Below are 15,424 nucleotides of genomic sequence, written 5' to 3'. Positions count from 1 at the left end.
TTGTTAACAATTCAAATCCAATTATTCTCAAAGATTTACTCATCTTCCGATATTTTTAAAGTATGTTGCATTGAAATAATGATAGATGAACTAAAATATTTTCACAAACGAAGTTTTGCACATTACTTTGGAATTTCTAGATAATACAAGAAACTAAAACAGGACAATTGTTCGAGAAATTCACGTAAGTAAGGGATGAAGGAACTCGAGGGATTTCTTTCTTCCAGTCCAAAAATGGATGATTCAATTCTTACAGACATCCTCAGTAGATCATAGCATTGGAAGAAGGCCTACAAGCTGAGTAAGAATAAAATTTTGAGAAAGACAAATGAAGGAATGAATGATGACACCTGAGATAGGGGTCATATTCACAGCACTTTGCCTCATAACATGTTAAGGACATTCGACTCATTTCAATCATAGCATACTTAGGCATAGGCACATACTCATCTTACAGGTCATGTCCTCTAGGGGACAATGAAGATCAAAGATTTCAACATGGCATCCCTATGCTTATGGGAAATAAATTGAAGACAGCAGATCTAGACTTCAGACATTTATGCTGAAGCAGATCCAAGATGATTTGGTATTCTTGTGTTTACAAGGAACAAGTCGAGGACATAGCAGATTTGACTCTCAGACGTTCTCAAAGATAGTAGATCTGACCTTCAGATGTTTATACTGAAGCAGATCCAAGATGATTTGGTATTCTTGTGTTTACAAGGAACAAATCGAGGACATAACAGATTTGACTCTCAGACGTTCTCAAATATAGCAGATCTAACCTTCAGATGTTTATACTGAAGCAGATCCAAGATGATTTGGTATTCTTGTGTTTACAAGGAACAAATCGAGGACATAGCAGATTTGACTCTCAGACATTCTTGAATATAACAGATCTAACCTTCAGATGTTTATACTGAAGTAGATCCAAGATGATTTGGTATTCTTGTGTTTACAAGGAACAAATCGAGGACATAGCAGATTTGACTCTCAGATGTTCTCAGATATAGCAGATCTAACCTTCAGATGATTATACTGAAACATATCCAAGATGATTTAGTATTCTTGTGCTTACAAGGAACAAATTGAGGGCATTGCAGATATGACTCTCAAATGTTCTCAAACAGACTCAAAATGGTTTGGCATCTTTGTGCTTACAAAGAACAAATCAAGGACGTAGCAGATTTGACTCTCAGATGTTCTCAAATAGACTCAAAATGGTTTGGCATCTTTGTGCTTACAAAGAACAAATCAAGGACGTAGCAGATTTGACTCTCAGATGTTCTCAAACAGACTCAAAATGGTTTGGCATCTTTGTGCTTACAAAGAACAAATCAAGGACGTAGCAGATTTGACTCTCAGATGTTCTCAAAACAGATTCAAGTTGATTTGGCATCCCCACAAATCGAAGAAGAAGATTCGACATATCTACGATCGGCGGGGAGCAGATCAAAGATATCAACATAGCAGTCATAAAATTGAATTCCATTATTTGATAAGGCCAGTCAAATTGGGTCTTTCTATGAGTCTTTGCTTAATTCCTATTACATAGCAATGAGCAAAGAGGGGCAACTGTAAGAGCCCAAATTTGACCGGGCTGAATGTAGAATGTAAATAAATAAATATTTATTTAAAATGTCCATTAAAGTCTATTTACAAATAAACAGGCCTCAAAGCCTGATAAGCCCAAAGCCCGTTACACTTGTAACCCAATCAGCCTAAAGCCATTTACCCGGTAACTACCCAGCAGACCCACAAACACCCGTGACCCAATTAAACTAGCTAGCCCAAATTTAAAAAAGCCCAATTGGCCCAACTTGTTACACCAAGGCAGGAAACCCTAGGGTTTCTGTCTTTCTCCTCGCACCGCAAATAGAAGCTTCTAGAAGCAATTTCAACGGACGCGTTTGCTCGTCTCTTATGACGTTTCAGCAACCCTCCATCAGCGCCGTGATTCGACCTCCGTGATTAGTGCGCAGCAAGGTCATTGCCGGATCTCTCGCTCGATTGCCTGCAAGAAAAGGAAACAAACAGCAGATACGCGAAAAAGCAGAGTAGAAAATGGCAAGAAAATCATAGCACATCAGTCAAAGATACAGAAGACAAAATAGAAAGAAATCTTAGATTTCTTTCCCCGAATATGTAAGGGACCAAGGCTATAAAGCCTTTCTTTTCACTTGTAAAAAGGACCTACGTTCTGAAAATAGAGGGAGAATCAATAAAACTAGAGATTCAGCAGAAAGATTTGTTCTCGCACATATATACACAGCAAGCATCTCAATCGATTAAGTATACAAAGGTGAAATTTTTAATACATATACATACATGTAAACTGTAAATAATGAAAAAGTAAAGGGTCAAACCTTTATTCGCGTTAAAAATCGAGGTTTGGACCTCCAACCACCGTACGGGGAGGAGTTGGTGACGGCGCGTGGGCGCATAATGCCGAGGACCAAGGCTCGGCTCAACGGAGACCGGAGCCAAGCACTCTCTCTCTGTCCTCTCATTTCAGAGAGAATTTTAAGTTTTTTTTTTAAAGAACCAGGTGTAAAATGATTTTCGGGCTAAAGCTTTGGTTTATATAGCCCCTGTGAAACGTCGACGTTTTAGACCCCCAGGATCCGCGCGTTGACCCGATTACCCGGGGAGGATCCGCGCATTTTTGAGAATTGGGTTAATTACCCAATTGATCCTTTTGCCCCTTTTTGTATTTGCAATTAAAACCTTATTTTATTTATGATTGGGCCCTATTAATTTTGTTTTAGTTTTAATTGAGTCTCGATGGCTATTAAATTGTATTCTGGAAAACGTCGCCGTTTTGGGAATAGGGCAATTTGCCTAGTGAGCCCTTTGGGTTTTGCACGCGTTTTAAATAGAGCTTTAATTCAATTCTATTCCTTTCAAAATTTGCCCTATAATTTTGCTAAACTTTAAATTCAGTCTTATATTTATTTTATTATCCTATATATATATATATTTATTATTTGTTTTATTTTAATTTTACTTCTATATTATACATTATAAGATTATTTTATTATAAGTGTTATTTTTATTATATGTATTATTATTATTTGTTATTTCTCTCAAATTATTATTTTATATCATTTTTATATATATTGTTATATTTTCACATATATTATATATTTATTATTATTTATACATTATTTTACATTTAAACTTTCATTATTTATGCTATATTTATTATATTTCTTATTTCCTATGTATTTTATTATATAACATTTATTATGTTTTATTTTTATACCACTTATTATTTTTTATAAATATTATATATCACATATTACCATATAATTATTATTCTTGTTATTATATATTATATATTATATATTATATATTAAATACTATTTAAAAATTGTTATGAAGTATCTTATCTTTAATTATATATATTTTGCTAGCAATCAATCATTCTTATTTTTTTATTTTATGTATCATGTATGTGTTAAATGTTATTTTTATTATTATATGTTATATTTTGTGAACATGCACATTGACACTATATTTCTTCTATTTATATATCATACATTATTCGATTATGTTTTGTTTATATCATGCAAATATTATTTCGTATGTTTGTATACTTTGTTTTTACATTTTCAATACATGCTATATATATATATCTTTGTTTGCGTTTTTTTGCTTTATATGTATTATTCTTTTTATCGTAGTATTCATTTTTATCTACCTAGTACAATAATATATTATTATGATTTATAATGTAATACAATTCTCCACGCATCATCTTTAAAAAGACAAGGCTCCAAAATTTTCAAAAAAATATAAAGGCAATGTTGGTGTTTGGAAATTTCGAAGAAGTAGTGCCCTAACTTATTGGGTTGCAACTTTTCTCGTTAAGTTCGAATAGTCAAGTACCCTTCTAAAGTTTTTAAAGGATTTCAAAATATAAGTGACTGTCTTGGAATTGCAAAGTGATATGTCCTAACTTACTGGATGTAGCATTTTGCTGTTTTGAGATAGAGATTTCTAAAAGGCTAACTTATAGTCAATACTTTGATACAAGTAAACCCAAATTTTCAAATACTTTAAAGAGGATTACATCTTAAAATTTCTAATTTCCGACATTAGAGACATTTTGATAATCAATTAGGTACCAATTTTTGGGCGTTACGAGGGTGCCAACCCTTCCTCGTACGTAACCGACTCCCGAACCCATTCTTTTGATTTCGTAGACCAAAACCAACGATTTTAAAACAAATGTTTTAAAGGTGATCCAATCACACCTAAAAAGATTGGTGGCGATTCCCGTTTTCGTTTTTAAAGTCGATTCTCATTTTCCAAAACTCGATTTAAAAATGGTTTCGACAAACACTTTTTCTTTTATATCATAAATATAAAATTAATTATAAATTAAATAAAACAGATAGAATTCGATTCAGTCTTAAATAACATCTAGTTTTTAGCTTGCATTCTATAAACTGTCCGAACATTTCGATTTCCATTGATTTTTAATTTTTCTTGTTCTAACTCCAGAATTCCTTTTCATTTGACGAGTTCGAAGGAGATGTTAATTTTATTGTGTGCCTTCTACTTGGATGATCCTTCTTTCAGTTGCTTCCACTAACAATTTCCTTTGTCATTATAATTGGTGGTCTGTCGGTAAAGTATTAGAATGTTCCTAGAATTAAATGTATAATTGCCTACTAGAAGTATTAGAATTTTCCTTTAATAGGTGTTATGAGTTCTAATATCTAATAGGTGTATTTTCTAATGTTGTAAAATACCCTATTTATAGGTAAAATAGCAAGTCAAATAAACTATGCTAATAAATGCTAAATATATTATACTAATAAATACTGAATCTTCTAGAAAAAAAATATTTTTGTTTAACTTGACTTGCAAGCAATCTCTTAGAATTTGGGTCACACAACTCTAACAGTGATATGCGCAAAGCATACAATTACAAAGTACCTTTGTTATAAACATGAATTAAGGAGGAATTTTGGATTATTTTACTCATATTTTTAAACCTACTTTTTGGTGGTAGGCTTGGCAATGTTGGAGATTGGTTAATAGAGACAATTAAAGGTTTGGTAGGAGCCTCATTACTCACTTTTCTTTTTCCTCTCATCATCTTAACGTCAACTAACAAAGAGAAAAAGAAAAAGAAATGGGAGAAGAGATGAAATAAGTTTGAATGGGAGAAGAATTAAGTTTATTTGAGTGAGGAGAGAGAATATATAGAGGTTCATACTAGCATTGAGTAATGCAGGTGCCAATGTATATATTGCTTAGGATATAATTTTTATTTAAAAGATCAACAGCCCTAAAACAAGGTTACAAAATAGTAATGTACAGCTGAGTTGCCAGTATATTAGGCTTAAGAGCCTTTCAGTACACTTCCTCTAAATAAAATTAACCCAACCCTATGCAATGCAACATACAATACACAACATGCTATCTCATGATATCAGTACATGTAATCAGTAAATATATACATGCATACTATCATTATACTCAATATATATCCATCAACCAGTCAGTTTACACAATTAGGGGTCTAAGTAATGCTTACCAACCATATAGTAGGTTCACAGTCAACTTGGGTGACTCGTGCAACTTTAGCAATCAATTCAATGAAAATGGGCTTACACGCCCATGTGGCCTGCCCGTGTGGCCCACATGGCCCAAATTGGCCTTGGCCGTGTAGATCACATGGCTTGGCCTAGAATTCTACATGCTCGTGTAGACCCACACGACCCAAATTAGTCTAGCCCGTGTGTCGCACACAGCTTACTTGGCCATCACACGGTCGTGTCTTGCGCGTACGGCCTGGCCTCATAGATCACACCTGTGTTAGGTCACACGACCTACCACAGGGGCGTGCACACGCCCGTGTGGCATCAATAGTGGGGTTTTTCATCTTTCGTCGAAACCCTAATTTTTGTATTTTCAGGTACACACCTGGTAGATTCGTTGCAACAACACTCCCGTAAAGACCAGCACCTAAAAATCGATATTACAAACTTCTAAAATCAGTCACAAATCTCAATTAAATTGAAATCCTAAAAACGAAAACAGTCCAGAAAGGGCGTTTAACACTTACCCCAAACCCCCGATAGATTCCAACTAAAGTTCTGCAAAAGAAGAGCTCCGTCCTTCATCAAATGCTGCTGCCAAAACCCAGAATTAAACTAACGAAAAGCAACAACACATTAACAATACTAAGAGGAAAAACCCCTCCCTAAAACGAGTAAAACCTTACCCCCACTTACCGAAGCACATACAGTTGAGAAGCCGAAAAACTGGAGTTGTACAAAGGAATTTAACAATAGAATAAAAATGAAGAAAGAAAGAAAAGATAGAGACGATAAAAGAAGAGAGAAAAAAAAGGTCAATGAGGTTGGGAATTTTCAACAAAGATAGGAAAAATTAACAAAAGAAAAAAATCAAGGGATATTCCCACAATCCCTTAATTCTCTCCACTACCCACACTATTAGAATTCCACTTGCTCATGTAGAGATTCAAACACAAGACCCTTCACACACCAACACTTCACCTAACCATCAGACCAACAGGCCCATTCGAATATTATTTTACAAAGAATTAATATAAGCCTATTGATTAAGTATAAGGCTTAAGTAAAAAAAATACTAAAATTTGCCAAGCTAGGGCTTGAACTTGGAACCTCTCACACACACACCCAAAACACTTAACCAATGAAGCAAATACACAATTGTCAAATTTCCACAAAAGCCTAAACAAGAATTTTGGGGCGTTACAGATAAGAACAAAATACATTGTTAGAGTTGTGTGACCCAAATTCCTGTTAAAATAAAATACATTATTTTTAATGGAAGTACATTGTTATTTGAAAATTAAGAAGTTAATTCATTATTACATGCATATATTGCATTTTATATAAAACACCAAAATTGTTAGAGAAAAATAATGTTCTACTCTTTGTTGATATGTGTACCCTTTTGAAATTCACAAGAATCAAGTCAAAAAATATATTTTGTTATTGAAAACCTATGTATTTGACACATAGAGGAAGGATCAAGGAGAGATAAGTTTTGCTTGAATAAGAGGCTATATGTAAAGATCTTATATTTTAAGCATTGTCATTTGCCCTTGTGTCAAATTATACATACTAGCAATGAATGATATCAATAAGGGAGCCCTTTAATAAGGACATTGATTTTTGGAAACGTATTTTTTTTTCTATCAAGCTTTTATCTTATTTTGTTAGGCAAGAATCCATCCCGACTTAAGAATTTACTAAATTGACACATTCATTTAAAACAAAAAAATTCCTTTACCAATGGAAGAAAAGGTGTTAGAATAGGACTCCAAAAGAACACTTTTTCTTTTATATCATAAATAAAAAATTAATTATAAATTAAATAAAACAAATAGAATTCAATTCAGTCTTAAGTAACATCTAATTTTTAGCTTGCATTCTATAAACTGTCCGAACACTTCGATTTCCATTGATTTTTGATTTTTCTTGGTCAATCCTAGAATTCCTTTTCACTTGACGAGTTCGAAGGAGATGTTAATTTGTTGTGTGCCTTCTAATTGGATGATCCTTCTTTCAGCTGCTTCCACTAACAATTTCCTTTGTCATTATAATTGGTGATCTGTCGGTAAAGTATTAGAATGTTTCTAGAATTAAATGTATAATTGCCTACTAGAAGTATTAGAATTTTCCTTTCACGGCACTTAAATGATTGAATTGCACATTTAAATCAAAATCTAAAATTTCTATGAGATTTTGGAAATGTTGGCAAAGGTTGACACCTTTAGAAATTAAGCAGTTCAACTTTAAGTCTTAAATTTCACCATAAGCAAATATAATGTGAAGATTTTTCCTAAAATTATTTTGGGTTTAAGTCATATTATTTGTGGGCTGCATACAAATTTATTATGATATATATATATATATTCGAGTTTTAGTTTTTTAAGTTTTATAATTTATATAGAGTTTATTCTAATTTTAATTGATCGTATAAATTATTTTGATTTGTACTACGTTTATAGTTATAATTATATTTATAATTGTACTTGCAAACTACTTATAAAATATAATCCAAAGGTTAAAATATGTTATTAGTCCCTTGTACATCTATAAAATTTAAGATTTAGTCCTTGTATTTTAAAAGTTAAAATTTCAATCCTTCTACTTTTTTAATTTAAAAATCTTAGTCTAATCATTATTGTTGTTGACAGTTTTCATTAAAATTTGTCAACTTGACATATTTATTATTTATCCATTATATGATACGTTACATAAGAACATGTCAAATTCACAAAATTTTTATGGAAATACTTGAGATTTAATGATTGAGTTGAGATTTTTAACTAAAAAAGTAGGACTTAATTTTTAAAATTTTTAAGCACAGGATGAAATCTCAAATTTTGTCAAAATACAGGGACTAACGGTATATTTTGCCTGAAAATTTTAACGTCTAAACAAAGGCTTTACCGGGGCGAACTTTTTTCAACTTGGAACAACGAAACCGCACTCAAAATTAATCTTCTGGTCAGTTACACTACACCAAACTAATGTCAGGTTTCACACTATGAAACAAAGATTCCTTGGCTTTATATGGAGATCAAATTAAAACTGTTCTGTTTTAGGGTATGCCACCTCAAATTGTGTGCCTTTTTGAGGGACTAATAAATAGTATTAGCTCACTTGCCTTATTTGGATAACAACAAAACGACCTGATTGACATAACTTATATTGTTTAAGATTGTAATTAGAATATTTTGAAGTTTAGGAACCAATTTAAAATGAGAATCATAGTTTGGGATGTCTGATACAATTAATTCTTAACTTTCTTTTTTAAATCTAGCTAATTAAATTTAAAATTAAAAAATTATAATTTTTAAGCCTCCTTAATATAAATAATTATATTAAGTGTCAATTTTGTAATCAAATCATATTAAATCTCAAATAAAAGAAATTTTCTCTCAAACTTTTATTTAAATATGTTTCATTTTTCAATATCAATATTATATTTTGGATCTATAATTTTCTATACATATTGAACATCAAAAACTTAGTAAGAGAATACATCTATCATTGATGGAAACAAAACATATTAAAGTGATTTTTTTTTGGAAAAATAAGAAATTATTTCATTATTACATCCATACATTGCATCTTATATTAAACACCAAAGTTGTAAAAGAGAAACAACATTATGCTCTTTGTTTATCTTCATACCCATCAAGGCTTAAGCACCAGCAAATGGCTTCCATCCAAAACACATAATGACTAAGTTTCCTTCATCAACAATAGAGGTATGTATTACTTCAAAAATATATATAAATATATGTATACCGTTGAATCTTCATCATTTCCTGTATTGTTTGACGCGTTTCCTGAAGATGTCTTCGAAAATCTTGAATTAATATCTGCAACCAATTAAGTTATTCATACCAGTATTAAACCATGGCAAATTATTCGCTACTTTCTCTCTTATTAATAATTTCTTTCCTAATTTACAAAAGGGTTTATATATACATATATAAATATACATTGATTGGGGAAAAGATTCGAATCGACCCTTTCGATCATACCGTTATAAAACCTAATGTTTGAAGTGAAAAATAAATAATAATTTAATGTATTTCAAATAATAAATCGGCATGTGATAAGTTACATAAATTCTTTTCAAGATCATCAATTTTTTGTCAAAATTGGATAGGATAATAATTTTTGAAAAATTTTATTATAGTACCAAAAGAAAAATACTAGAAAAATGTAAAGAGAAAAAGATAGAGTGAATTTTTTCTTCACCTGTTGATTATTGTCATCAGCATAAACATCTTCCTCCTCATCACTTTATTGCATGCAAATAAAATTTTAAGAAGAATTTTTCATTAATGAAAGAAAATTAAGGGAATAGAAATGTAAATCCAATTTTTTTTCTAATCTATGGAAAAAGATGAGAGATTTACCTGCTTCATTGTGACTCATTAGCACCAAATCGTCTAGAAATTATGTCAGACCTAAACACACATATTAGAAACATACAATTACAAACTACCTTTGTTATAAACAGGAATTAAGAAGGAATTTTAGATGATTTTACTCAAAAATTTAAACCTATTTCTTGGTGGTAGGCTTGGCAATGTTGGAGATTGAATAATGGAGACACCTGAATGTTTGGCAGCAGACTCATTACTCACTTTTTCTTTTCCTTTCATCATCTTAACATCAACTAACAAAGAGAAAAAGATGAAGAAATGAGAGAAGAGAAGAAATAAGTTTGAACGTGAGAAGAATTAAGTTTATCTGAGTGAGAGGAGAGAATATATAGAGGTTCATACTGGCATTGAGTAATGACAAATGTCAATATATATATTGCTTAAGTTATAATTTTCATTTAAAATATCAACATTAAAAACATAGAAACCCGAACTAAAAAACATAGAGCTTTTGCATTCATCATTTCAATTCTACAACTCAAAGGTAACTACAGGAAACACAACAAAAAAAAATGAAAAATATATGTCATAAAGCTCAAAAAAAAACAAGCAAAGAAGCATTGTAATGTTTAAGACTTATTGATATGCAATAATTACATTAAGTCTCCAATTATTTTGTAATCACATAAAATCTCAAATAAAAGAAAATTTTCACCCAAACTTTAATTTAATTATTTATCTATAATTTTTTGAACAGATTGAACATTAAAAAAAAAGAAATAAATAACTTTGAATGAGAGAATTATCAAATTTGTTTGTGTGAGAAGAGAGAATATATGAAGGTGCACACTGCATTGAGTAATGTCAGATGCCATATTGCTAATGCTTAAATTTTTATTGATAAGATATCAACACTCAAAACAAGGTTACAGCATTTAGAAACCACAAACCCCCCTCCCCCAAAAAAAATACATCTAAAGGAAAAACAACAAAAATGCAACTACAACCGCTCTTAAACTCGTTAGTTCAATTCTACAACTTCAAAGGCGAATTAAAGGAAGATCAAAAAAAATGAAAAATATATGCCATAAAGGGGAAAGCACCAAGCAAAGAAGCATTGTATTATTTAAGACTCATTAATATTAAATAATTATATTAAGTCTCTAATTATTTTGTAATCATATTACATCTCAAATAAAAGAAAATTTTTCTCTCAGACTTTATTTAAATATTTTTAAATAAAAGAAAATTTTTCTCTCATATTAACTACATTAAAGTTTCATCTCTAAAAAGAAAATCAAAGTAGGAGCTGTTTCTCTCACTGCAATGAAACCAGAGAATTGGCGTTCGAAATGCAGGCAACTTAGCACCAGTGTAACTCCATAGAAAACAAATATTTTGTGATGGTTGAAATAACAGAAACAAAGAGGCCTGGTGATGTAAATAATGCCAATAGTTTCTTGTCTATATATATATTCTACCAAAATTCTCTCCTTTTGATAACTCTCATCAGTTGAAAGCTCTTGTTTTGTTGTTGTTTACTTATAAGCAACGTGCTGAAGCTTGCAGATTTTGGGGAGAGCTTATTTATGCATGCAACACACCTGTTTGGCGAGATTGAAAGAGTAAAAAATTATAGCTATATGAATACCGTTGTCTCTTCAAAATTACTTGTATTCTTCAGTGCATTGCTTGAACATGTCTCTGGAAATCCTAAATTAATATCTCTTATTAATAAATTTCTTTCCTAATTTATAAAGGGTTTATATATACATATATAAATAGACATTGGTTGGGGAAAAGATTTGAATCTACCCTTTCGATCATACTGTTATTGAATCAAATGTTTGGTGTTAAAAATACATAATAATTTAATATATTTCAAATAACAAATCGACAGTACATAGAGAAAAATACTAGGACAATGTAAAGGGAAGAAAATTAGTATGAGTTTTTTTTTTTCGCCTCTTAATTATAATCATCATCATAAACATCTTCCTCTTCATCACTTCATTGTATGCAAACAAAATTTTAAGAAGAAATTTTCATTATTCAAAGAAAATTAAAGGGATTGTAATGTTAATCTATTTTTTTAATCTATGGAAAAAATTGGAGATTTACTTACTCCGATGTTATTCATTAGCACCAAATCGTCTAGAAATGGTGTTCGACCTAAAGACAATGATTAAAAACATCCAAGTACAAACAACCTTTGTTAAAAGAAGGAATTAAGAAAGAATTTTGGGTAATTTTACTCATAAATTTAAATCTAGTTCTTCGTGGTAGGCTTGCTAGTGTTGGAGGTTGAGTGATGGAGACAACTGCAGGTTTGGTAGCAGTATAATTACTCACTTTTTTTTTCTTTCACCATCTTAACATAGACTAACAAAGAGAAGAAGAAGAAGAAGAAGAAGAAGAAGAAATGAGAGAAGTGAAGAAATAAGTTTGAATGGGAGAAGAAATAAGTTTTTTTGAATGAGAAGAAAGAGAATAAAGGTGCATACTAGCTCTGAGTAATGCCGGCCATCAAAAAACATAAATATTTTTTGTTAAGGTTAAAAATTTTAATTAAAATATCAACCACCTGAAACATGGTTTTAACACTAAAAAACCACGAAAATTGTAACGTCCCAAATGTTATAACTTATTTGAGTGTTATTTGTGACATGTATATTGATTTGGTTCAGTGGTTAAGTATTGGGTTGTGTGCTTAAGGCCTTGTGTTTGATTCCTTTTTATTATTTTTTCCCAAAACCTAGCTTGTCATGCTTAGCTTTTCTTTAGTTTTTGTATGTTTGTTAACAAGTGTGAGGCATTGGCCTAGTAGTGCTCAAAGTTATTTTGCTTAAAAATATTTTCATTTTGAAAATTAAGAAGTTATTTCGTTATTACATGCATAGATTGCATTTTATATTAAACACCAAAATTGTAAAAGAGAAACAATGTTTTGCTCTTCGTTGATCTGCATACTTGTCAAGGCTCAAGCACCATCGAATGGCTTCCATTTGAAATACATAATAATTAAGTTTCCTTATTCAACAAAAGAGGTATGTATTTCTTCAAAAATAAAAAACAATATAGATATATGTATATCGTTGTCTCTTCAATATTGCATGTATTCTTCAATGCATCACCTGAAGATGTCTTCACAAATCCTCAATTAATATTTGCAACCAATTAAGTTGTTCATACCACTAGCCTTAAACCATCACATATTATTTGCTACTTTCTCCCATCTTAAAAATTCTTCCCTAATTTAAAAAGTTTATATATATGCATACATGAATATACATTGATTGGGGAAAAAGATTTGAATATCTATGATTTCAATCATATTGTTATTGAACCGAATATTCGGTATGAAAGATAAATACTACTTTAATGTACTTTAAATAATAAACCGACACATGATAACTTATATAATTTTTTTTTGGGGATTATCATTTTTTTTAAATTAGATAGAATTATTTTTTTTAAAAATATATATTATAGTGCTTAAAGAAAAATATTAGAAAAATGTAAAGAGAAGAAAATTAGTATGAGTTTTTTTCACCTCTTCATTTTTGTCGACCTCAAAAACATTTTTCTCCTCATCACTTAGTTGCATGCAAATAAAATTTTAAGAAAAAATTTTCATTATTCAATGAAAATTATGGAAATAAGAAAGTTAATCGGTTTCTTTTTTCTAATCCATGGAAAAATTAGAGAGATTTAATTGCTCCATTGTGATTCGTTAGCACCAAATCGTCTAGAAACGATGTCAAACCTAAAGACAAATTAGAAACATACAATTAAAAATAATCTGTAACACCCTAAATTTTGGGGCTAAAAGTTTTAGGGTTTTGTGGTTAGGGTCACAGAGAAGGGTGTGTTTTTGTGCTTAGTCACGTGTTTATATGTCAAAATAGGTTACTAGTTTAGTAGTTTGGTTGTGTGTAGATAACCTCAAGGTTTTGGGTTCGAGTTCGGGTGTGGGCATTTTGAATTGCATTTTGAATTATGTTATTTTTAGTTTTATTTTGGTTTAAGTTAGTAATAGTAACTATTTATTTTTTACTTTTATTTATTTTTACTTTTTTTTTTGTTCTGGACGTTTTTTCTTTCTTCCTTTTGGGTCTCCTTTCTTTTTTTTAAGTTGAAGACGATTTTGCTTAGGGGTTTTCTGAAGAATTTTGTTCCTTGGTTGTCGAATCAGGTGTGGGTTCAAAACTCTTCAACTTTGATTGTGAATTGTTAGTTTTGTGTCGAAATATGGTGGAATTTTGGGAGTTCGTGTGTGTGGGTTCTAAATCTTTCTTTTAATTTTTGAATGTTGGATTGTTACAGGGTAAATCACCTTAACAAATGTGTTTTGCACCAAATAATTCGGTATTGAACCGTTCAAACTTTGACAAATTATCTTGTGTGATTCGGTAGTGAGTAATTAAGGTTGTATTGGCTTTATTTGTCATAGAATGGCTTGTTATGGTGTGATTCAAGAATATTTGAATAGAGGTTGTTTTGACTGATTGAAAAATGAGGTTTCGAATCAATTTCGGTGTGGTTTTGTGACCACATGAGTGGCCACACGGACGTTTGTCGACACACGGCCTTGTGCTTTTGGATGTTAGGGTTTTCGGGCTGAATTAGGTGTCACACGGTCGTGTGGTCCATTTGGGGATTTTATCGTTTCTCACACGGTCGTGCCTCTCAGGCATATGGGTGTGTGAGTTTGGGGATTAGGGTTTGAGTGATTTTGATACTACACGGCCTAGCTACACGGCCTAGCCATACGGCCTAGCCACACGGCCGTGTGGCTTATTTAGGGATTTAAGGATCCCACACGGGAATGTGTTTTGGACACACGGTCGTGTCTAGTGGGCACACGGCCGTGTCAACCCTTTACTCAAATTTAGTGCAAATGGGTAAAGAGTTGCACGGCCTATCCTCACAGCCATATCCCTAGTCTACACTGACGTGTGCTCCTTTTTACATTGGCTTTTGACCTTCCACACGGCCTAGGCATTTCCACACGGTCAGGGCATACGGGCGTGTGGTCCTAAGGCACTTATATTGGTTTCAAGTGCACTTCTGATCCAAAAATGTATTTGTGTGTGCTCCTACCCTTAGCTAAGTTTAGTAAGGTTGTTCATGACTCGATATCTGTGATGATTGTGTGTGATGTATGAGTTTGAATCTGGTCTATGGAGTGTGTTGTTTATCTGTTCCATCTAACTGACTATGTAACTATCTCTGTTCTGTGAGCTTGAATGCATTCATGCATTTGCATAAAGTATTTTGGGTTGGGTTGTAAAGAGAAGGAAAAATGTATCTGTTCTGATCTGACAGTTCAAGTGCAAATTTATACACGATTTATCGCACTGTACCGCTCATGCGTCAGCTTTGCTGTGAACTATTATCTGATTTGGCAATTTTCGCTGCAACATTTCTATACAGCAGATTACCGCATTGCACTGTACTGTACGTACATCAACTCTACTGCATACCATTATTTGATCTAACAGT

General features: G+C 31.7%; 1 long non-coding RNA gene across 1 annotated transcript; it reads right to left on the bottom strand.

The window, feature by feature from the left end:
* Window positions 1-9,139: 9,139 nt before the first annotated feature.
* LOC107949410 (uncharacterized) lies at window positions 9,140-10,260 on the bottom strand. The gene is made up of 4 exons (XR_001697736.2): window positions 10,098-10,260; window positions 9,950-10,000; window positions 9,789-9,831; window positions 9,140-9,403 (listed from the first exon to the last, which is right to left on the bottom strand). It is a non-coding gene; the product is annotated as an uncharacterized lncRNA (long non-coding RNA).
* Window positions 10,261-15,424: the final 5,164 nt, after the last annotated feature.

The sequence above is a fragment of the Gossypium hirsutum genome, chromosome A04, assembly GCF_007990345.1.
Source record: "Gossypium hirsutum isolate 1008001.06 chromosome A04, Gossypium_hirsutum_v2.1, whole genome shotgun sequence".
Taxonomy (NCBI): domain Eukaryota; kingdom Viridiplantae; phylum Streptophyta; class Magnoliopsida; order Malvales; family Malvaceae; genus Gossypium; species Gossypium hirsutum.
The sequence above is the reverse complement of the archived record's forward strand: the minus strand, read 5'-3'. Positions and strand labels throughout refer to the sequence as shown.